General features: G+C 38.6%; 1 non-coding gene across 1 annotated transcript; it reads left to right on the top strand.

Annotated features, from left to right (window-relative positions):
- The first annotated feature begins 9,571 nt into the window (after window positions 1-9,571).
- LOC114891421 lies at window positions 9,572-9,683 on the top strand. The gene has a single exon (XR_003792521.1). It is a non-coding gene; the product is annotated as a U6 spliceosomal RNA (small nuclear RNA).
- The last annotated feature ends 56 nt before the right edge of the window (window positions 9,684-9,739 follow it).

Raw genomic sequence — 9,739 nt, 5'->3', positions numbered from 1 at the left:
TAGAACAAAAAATTTCACAATTTGTATAGAAACACAAAAGACCCCGGATAGCCAAAGCAATCTTGAGAACGAAAAACGGAGCTGGAGGAATCAGGCTCCCTGACTTCAGACTATACTACAAAGCTACAGTAATCAAGACAGTGTGGTACTGGCACAAAAACAGAAAGATAGATCAATGGAACAGGATTGAAAGCTCAGAGATAAACCCATGCACATATGGTCACCTTATCTTTGATAAAGGAGGCAGGAATGTACAGTGGAGAAAGGACAGCCTCTTCAATAAGTGGTGCTGGGAAAACTGGACAGGTACATGTAAAAGTATGAGATTAGATCACTCCCTAACACCATACACAAAAATAAGCTCAAAATGGATTAAAGACCTAAATGTAAGACCAGAAACTATGAAACTCTTAGAGGAAAACAAAGGCAGAACACTCTATGACATAAATCACAGCAAGATTCTTTTTGACCCACCTCCTAGAGAAATGGAAATAAAAACAAAAATAAACGAATGGGACCTAATGAAACTTCAAAGCTTTTGCACAGCAAAGGAAACCATAAGCAAGACCAAAAGACAACCCTCAGAATGGGAGAAAATATTTGCAAATGAAGCAACTGAAAAAGGATTAATCTCCAAAATTTATAAGCAGCTCATGCAGCTTAATAACAAAAAAACAAACAACCCAATACAAAAATGGGCAGAAGACCTGAATAGACATTTCTCCAAAGAAGATATACAGACTGCCAACAAACACATGTAAGAATGCTCAACATCAAAAATCATTAGAGAAATGCAAATCAAAACTACAATGAGATATCATCTCACACCAGTCAGAATGGCCATCATCAAAACATCTAGAAACAATAAATGCTGGAGGGGATGTGGAGAAAAGGGAAACCTTTTGCACTGTTGGTTGGAATGTAAGTTGATACAGCCACTATGGAAAACAGTATGGAGGTTCCTTAAAAAACTACAAATAGAACTACCATATGACCCAGCAATCCCACTACTGGGCATATACCCTGAGAAAACCATAATTCAAAGAGAGTCATGTACCAAAATGTTCGTTGCAGCTCTATTTACAATAGCCCGGAGATGGAAACAACCTAAGTGTCCATCATCGGATGAATGGGTAAAGAAGATGTGGCACATATATACAATGGAATATTACTCAGCCATAAAAAGAAACAAAATTGAGCTATTTGTAATGAGGTGGATAGACCTAGAGTCTGTCATACAGAGTGAAGTAAGTCAGAAGGAGAAAGACAAATACCGTATGCTAACACATATATATGGAATTTAAGATTTAAAAAATGTCATGAAGAACCTAGGGGTAAGACAGGAATAAAGACACAGACCTACTAGAGAATGGGCTTGAGGATATGGGGAGGGGGAAGGGTAAGCTGTGACAAAGTGAGAGAGAGGCATGGACATATATACACTACCAAACGTAAGGTAGATAGCTAGTGGGAAGCAGCCGCATAGCACAAGGAGATCAGCTGGGTGCTTTGTGATCGCCTGGAGGGGTGGGATAGGGAGGTGGGAGGGAGGGAGACGCAAGAGGGAAGAGATATGGGAACATATGTATATATATATAACTGATTCATTTTGTTGTAAAGCAGAAACTAACACACCATTGTAAAGCAATTATACTCCAATAAAGATGTTAAAAAAAAAAAAAGAAAATGGAAAACAAGCCATTAAAGAGAAATTCTTCCGAGAGAATTAAAACATATTATATACCTCTGACTTGGCACTCCTTCCATTCTGGAGACTTTTTCTGATAACTGCTTTCATCACAGAATGATCTAGAGTAAAATAAACTGAAATTAGAGTAATTATTTCCCAGTGAGTGGCTATTTCCATTTAAAACCAAAAGCCAAGTAATTATTGCTTTTCCCATAAAATTAAATATGAAATCTACATTATGTAATTGTACACTTATTTCCCCCTTTGTGTATTCTAATTGCTTCCTCAGAAACCTAAGATGCCATCTTGCAGACTGCCTCCAGTGGCTACTATTTTGGCAGCAGCAAAGGTCAACTTTAAACATTTTCCTTCTAAAGCAGCTTTGGATACCTTTAGATAGTAAGTACAGTCTTAGCACCGTCCAGACACTTAGATACCTAAAGGGCATCCAAGATAACAAACCGAAGTCCTGATATTCCCTCAAAAGCTGCTCCTCCCATCAGCCCCCTTCTTCTAAGTGATACCACCCAGTTGTACACATAATCATCAACGACTTGTCTCCTTGTTACTATTTCCTTCATACCCCACATCTAATCTATTGGCAAGCCTTGTTAGCTACACCTTCAAAACACAATCTTCATTAAACTGCTTTTCACTTGGTCCAAACTTCCAACTTAAGCTCGGCCATAAACATCTCCTTATTTGGACCACCATGATAGTCACCTAACTAGTCTCCCTGTTTCTCTTCTTTATCCCCCCAAGTCTGTTCTCTGTACCAGGTCATCTTATTCAGATACTATTTGGATCATGCCTTGTCCCACTTCAAAACCCTCTACTCGTTTAGAAGAATCCACAAAAGAAAATAATAATAATAATAATACAAATGAAAATATATACAAAACAGAAACAGACTCACAGACACAGAAAGCAAACTTATGGTTACCAAGGGAGGGGGTGTGGAGAGACAAATTAGGGGTATGGGATTAACAGATATAAACTACTATACATCAGATAGATAAGCAACAAGTATTTACTGTATAGCACAAGGACCTGTATTCAATATCTTGTAATAACATGTAATGGAAAAGAATCTGAAAAAAATTCTGAACACTGTGCTGTGTAACTGAAACGAACACAATATTATATATCAATTATAAATGAAAGAAAGAAAGAAAGAAGGAAGGAAGGAAGGAAAGAAAGAAGGAAGGGAGGAAGAGAGGGAGGCAGGAAGGGAGGAGGGAAAGAAGAAAAAGGAAAGGAAGGAGGGGGAAGAAGGAGGGAAGGAAGGAAGGAGGGAAGGGAGGGGCAGGAGGAGGGAGGGAAGGAAGCCTGGAAGGCACCTGGCAGACCCACTGCAGAGGGAGTTCTTACATCAATTAGGAATTTGGATGAGACAGTCTTAAATCAGATGACCTTTCCCCGCCCTCAGTTTTATTGAGATATAAATGACATACATCATTGTTTGAGTTTCAGGTATACAGCATAAAGTTTGACTTATGTATATTGTGAAATGATTACCACAATAAGTTTCGTTAACATCCATCATCTCATATAGACACAATAAAAAGAAACGGGAAAAAAAAAACAGGAATAAAAAGTTCCCCTTGTAATGAGAGCTCTTAGGATTTACTCTCTTAACAGCTATCATATATAGCATACCTCAGTCGTTCCTATAATCATCATGTTGTTCATTGCATCCCTAGAACTTATTTATCAGACGATCTTTAAAAGTCCTCATATCTTGTTTTTCTCATTCCCCCTTCTTAACATTTTTTTTCTCTTGTTCCTACACTTCCTTGGAAATGGTGACATCATTATCATACTATGTTTGCAAATTCAGGGGTGAGGAAAAAAAGCCACTTGTTTATAAGAACATAAAGAACAACCTTTAAACACGCATTAGCTACTCACAGGTGATAGATGTATTTCAGAGATAAGAAAAGAGAGTCCTAGGAAAGTACTTGGTTGGCTCCTTGCTCAGGTTAAAATGGCTCCTGGCCAGTACATTACTATTACCCCTTAATGAACAGCTAACCAGTGCCCATCCCAAATGGAAAATCTAAACAAAGAGACACAATAGTCACTATGAAGATTTCATTTGTTTTCATTTATCCCTCCACCAAAACACTTGAAGGCGATTTACACAGTAGCAACGAAAACATCTGCTGTGAAGAAAGATGTATAGGACACAGAATACTGGAGGAAGGAGAAGAGAGGGAAGGAGGTAAGAAGAATTTGAAATAATACCTTTGTCATTAAAGTTTGAAAACCAGCTACATGGGGTGTTTGATGCCATGCTGAAAGGTTTTGATTTAATCCTATAAATAATGAGGAGCTTGCCAAGGTCTTCAAGCTAGAGAGTCACACAATATTTTTTTTAATTAGTTATCTCTGAGGAAGTGATGAGTAGATTTTTGTTTACTATTTATCTTCCTCACTGGAATGTGAGCTCCTGGAAAATAGGTTTTTATCTCTTTTGCTCACTTTTGTATCCCTAGCACAGGACAGGAAGTCAAAAAATCTTTGTTGAATGAACAAGCAGATCCTGGCAATTAGTGAACAAGGTAGAGACTCAGAGATCATAAGCCAAGGCAAGGGGGGCTATGCTCTGGGGTATGTCACTCAAGAGTTGCTAGGCACACATGCATGCACAAGTTGGGGAAAAGAAGCAGGCTTAAATCGAGGAGTTTCACAGTTCATTATTGTTTTTTGTTTGCTTGCTTTTTTTTTTAATGGAGCTATAATTGACCTGTAACATTATATACATTTCAGGGGAATTCCCTGGTGGCCCAGTGGATAAAACTCCATACTCCCAATGCAGGGAGCCAGGGTTCCAGCCCTGGTCAGGGAGTAGATCCCACATGCATGCTGCAACTAAGAGTTCGTATGCCACAACTAAGGATCCCACCTGCCACAACGAAGACCCAGCACAACCAAATAAATAAATAAATAAATATTTTTTAAAAACACATTATATTCTTTTCAGGTGTACAATATAATGATTCCATATTTGTATATATTGGGAAATGATGACTACAGTGTCTACAATATCCACTACCACACATAGTTCAAAAATTCTTTTCTTGTGATGAGAACTTTTAAGATCTACTCTCTTAGCAACTTTCAAATATGCAATATAGTATTGTTAACTATACCACCATGCTGTACATTACATCCCCAGGACTTATTTATTTTGAAACTGGAAGTTTGTACCTTTTGACCCCCTTCACCCATTTTGCACACAGCCTATCTACACCCCCTCCCCACCTCAGGCAACCACCAATGTGTTCTCTGTTCCTTTGTTTTTTGTTTTCTCCCTTTTTTTTGAAGTATAATTGACATATAACATTATATTAGTTTTAGGTGTACAACATAATGATCTGATATTTGTATTTATTGTGAAATGATCACCACAACAAGTCTAGTTAACATCCGTCACCACACATGGTTACAAAATTTGTTTTTCTTGTGATGAGAACTTTTAAGATCTACTCTCTTAGCAACTTTCAAACATGCAGTACAGTAGTGTTAACTATAGTCACCATACTGTACATTACATCCCCATGACTTACTTTTTTTTATAGCTGGGAGTTTGTACCTTTCGACTATCTTCACCCATTTCTCACCCCCCATCCTCGCCATCCCTCCACCCCCCACCTCTGCCAATCACCAGTTTGTTCTCTGTTATCAATGAGTCTGTTTCTTGTTTTTTTTTTTTAAGATTCCACATATAAGTGACATTATACAGTGTTTGTCTTTCTCTGTTTGACTTATTTCACTTAGCATAATGCCCTCTAGGTCCATCCAAGTTGTCGTGAATGGCAAGATTTCATTGTTTTTATGGCTGAATAATATTCCATTTGTATATATATATATTATATATACACATACATACATATATATGTACCACATCTTCTTTATCCATTCACTCATCAATGGAGACTTAGATTGTTTCCACGTCTTGGCTGTCGTAAATAATGCTGCAGTGAACATGGGAGTGCAGATATGTTTTTGAGCTACTGTTTTGTTTCCTTCACATCAATACTCAGAAGTGGAATTGCTGGATTATATGGTAGTTCTATTTTTAATTTTTTGAGGAACCTCCATACCCTTGTCCATAGTGGCTGCACCAATTTACGTTCCCATTAACAGTACACTAGGGTTCCCATTCACCGTTGTTTTTTTCCTCACATCTCCATACAAGCAGATGGGGCAGAACTGTTCTCAGTCAACTACTATGATAACTGGCTCCAAAGTTGTAGCAGGAACTCAGCCAAAACAGAATTAGATAATCCAAGGTTACAGTAGGACGTTAAAAACTCCAAAGACAGAGATCATTAGAATTTATAATCCCTCCCTTTGCCAGTTTAAAATTTCCCATTGTGCAAGTGTAAATCATCTGCACAAGTATTTTATGCCTCTTTCTTTTTTCATGCCCCATGGAGATAACCAGTTTGTCATCCTCCCTCATGTGTACCTTTAAATACATTAATAAGTCATAAAAATTACTCAACATATAATTAGTTTAAACCCACCTCCAAGAGTTTGGATAGGAAATGCTGCAGTTCTCTTTTCTGTCTGAAAGTAATGTTAGTGATTTTGTCATTGGCCCAACAGGGAGACTTCTCTGTGTCCAGCATTATCATCCAAAGGTCGGCTCAAGTCTGCCCCCTAGAGTAATCAGTGTGCCTTGACAGTAGTGCTCAACTGTATTAATTTCGTATTTCTGACACCGGTCTTTTCCAGAGGACAGTCACTTTCTATTTTACATGCGTCTGTATTATTTGAAAGTATGTCAGATACTGTTTTTTTTTGTTTTTTGGGTTTTTTTTAAATGTAGATTTTATTTATTTATTTTTGGCTGCGTTGGGTCTTCGTTGCTGCACGTGGGCTTTCTCTAGTTGCGGCGAGCGAGGGTTACTCTTCATTGCGGTGCGCAGGCTTCTCATTGCGGTGGCTTCTCTTGTCGCAGAGCACGGGCTCTAGACGCGTGGGCTTCCATAGTTGTGGCTCGAGGGCTTCAGTAGTTGTGGCTCCCAGGCTCTAGAGCACAGGCTCAGTAGTTGTGGCGCACGGGCTTAGTTGCTCCGCGGCATGTGGCATCTTCCTGAACCAGGGCTCGAACCTGCATCTCCTGGATTGGCAGGTGGATTCTTAACCACTGCGCCACCAGGGAAGTCCGATACTGTTATTTTTATAAGTAAAAAATGTTTCCATTGGGGGGGAATACTATCTACAACACAATTTTTTATTTCAAGAGAGTATCATATGACAGTGTCTTGCCTAAAATAGGCAGGATTAATTCAAGTTCTAGAACCCTGGTTGTTCAGAGTCACATTCTCAGACTATATCTATTACGTCACTACTATGTGAAAGGCAAGGGTTCTGGGAATGCAAAGATGATTAAGATATGGTTCCTACTACTAAGAGTTCACAGTCTAGATGGGAAGACAGATGTAAGTAAATCATTACATGATAAAACCGACATGAGTCATACTATAGTACAGAAGAGAATATGAATAAACAGAGATATTTTTATTTGGAGAGAATAGGGAGGAAGGAAGGAAGAAAGGAAGGAAGGGGGAAAGGAAGGAAGGAAGGAAGGGAGGAAAAAAGAATCAGGTTAATAAACTTTAAAATTTTGTAACTAGTATTAGGCCAGTTAACCCAAAATAACACCATGGATTAATTAAATTCCAATTATTTTTAAGCCTCCTAGAATTTAAAAAATAAAATTCAAGTAATATAAAAAGAGGCTTGAGAGTTAGAGTATAGATAATTGCTGCCCAATAGAAATATGAGACATAGAGGTAATTTTAAATTTTCTAATAGTAGCGACATTAAAATAGGGAAAAAACAGGAGAAATTAATTTTAATAATATATTTTATTTAACCAAACATATCCAAAATATTATCATTTTTGTTGGAATCAAGGCAAGATATAAAGGGCCTGATGTGGGATGCTGGCGATGAGAATGGAATTTGGTAGGTCCAAGTGATATTTAGAGGCAAAATAAGCAGAAGTTGATAATTATTTGAATGGAGAACAAGAAGAGTACGTGATGGTTTCAAACCCAACCAGGTTCTTTGTTGACAACTGGTAAATTATGCTAACCATTCACTGAGACAGGGAAAACAGATTGGGGGCAGGCAGGGCAAGAAATAATTATTTACTTTAAAAAAATGAGTTTGCAGGAATCCCCTGGCAGTCCAGTGGTTAGGACTTGGTGCTTACACTGCCGAGGGCCCAGGTTCAATCCCTGGTAGGGAAACTAAGAGCTCACAAGCCACGTGGCCAAAAAAGAAAAAAAAAAAAGTGGTACCTATCTGTATATTATGAGGGAAGTTTTTAAGATGGAAGAGACTTGGGCTTCCCTGATGGCGCAGTGGTTGAGAGTCCGCCTGCCGATGCAGGGGACACAGGTTCGTGCCCAGGTCGGGGAAGATCCCACATGCCGCGGAGCGGCTAGGCCGGTGAGCCATGGCCGCTGAGCCTGCGCGTCCGGAGCCTGTGCTCAGCAACGGGAGAGGCCACAACAGTGAGAGGCCCGCGTACCGCAAAAAAAAAAAAAAAAAAAAAAGATGGAAGAGACTTGAGAATGTTTTAAGCAAGGAACCATTAAAATTATGCACTTGACTATTTTAAAAGATGTAAATGATACACTATTAACTGAAATGAACTCATGTTTGGAAAAAAGTGTGCGTGTGTGTATGTGTGTGTGTGTGTGTGTTTCTGTATACACATAGATAATATTCTGGAAGGACAGACAACAAAGTATTAACCATGTTTATCTCCGAGTAGGTACAATAAGAGTTTTTAATTTTCATTCTTTTTCTTGATCTGTATTTTTATTATGACGACTATCATTTTGTGATATTTAAAAAAGGCAATAAGCTGTCACCTTCATATTCAGAGAGTCTCCCCTCTTCCATTTACTATGGTCCTGAAAGTGTGTTGAAAACAGACTTTCCTCCAATTTGATAAAATATAGTATAAAAGTCCTAATCCTAATTTTCCCAGGTACTGCTATCCTTGAAGGGGAAGAAACTTCACAGACATCCTGGCTGGAGTGGAAGGTGGCTACTGTCTCTGCCAGCCAGCCAATGGGCCCTGGGAACTCCAGGCGTCTCTCCTTTCCATGGGTGGGCCACCTCTCCCCAGACCTTTCTTTTGGGGCCACAGCAGGTGAGTAGACCATCCCCAAATCTGAAACTTGGTTAGCAAGACTGAAAAGTACCCAAAGCAAGGGTGTGGAAACAACACGTAGTATAACACAGACCTCAAAGGAAGGTCAGGTCCCATCCTCCCCCTTGGCGGTGGCAAATAACAGGCAAACACACCATGTAATAGCTGAAGCCATCTTTTACCTGTGTGAAAAATGATCATTAAAAAGCTGCATGAAACTGTCAATTCAAAATGGTGAAGGTATAAGTTGTATGAATTGAAAGAATGCAAATTAATGATCATCACTATTTTACTTTTCTTTCACTGTTTTCCTCTTCTCTTTTTCTCTCTCCTTTTCCTTCTTTTTATTGTCTATGCCAAAGTTAGTTTGTTCTTACATAAGCAGTAAGTTCCGACATTAGTAATGAGTAGTAGTTTTGAGAGACCTTCTTCTTTACAAAACAGAGATTCTAGCTTCCCTTGGGCATTTGATGATCCAAGACAGAGACAAAGAATAAATAGGGAGAATTCTACTATCTTTTCTTCTAGGGAAAAAAACAGAATATGGCCTCAATATGTTAATTAACCTGATCGTGGTGATGATTTTACAAAGTATGTCAAATACTCATACACATACCAATCATGCTGTGCAATGAAAATATATACAATTTTGTTTGTCAATTATACTTCAATAAAGCCAGGGGAAAAAAAGAAATGCCTGCTTCGGCAGCACATACACTCAAACTGGAACTTCTCTGGATACAGAGAGGATTAGCACAGCTCCTGTGCAAAGATGACAAGCAAACTTGTGAGGTGGTCCATACGTTTTAAATAAATCATGCGATGTAATGTACAGCATGGTGACTATAGTTGACAATATTGTA

The sequence above is a fragment of the Monodon monoceros genome, unplaced genomic scaffold (assembly GCF_005190385.1).
Source record: "Monodon monoceros isolate NGI ecotype Baffin Bay Population unplaced genomic scaffold, NGI_Narwhal_1 Super_Scaffold_11, whole genome shotgun sequence".
NCBI lineage: Eukaryota > Metazoa > Chordata > Mammalia > Artiodactyla > Monodontidae > Monodon > Monodon monoceros.
The sequence above is the reverse complement of the archived record's forward strand: the minus strand, read 5'-3'. Positions and strand labels throughout refer to the sequence as shown.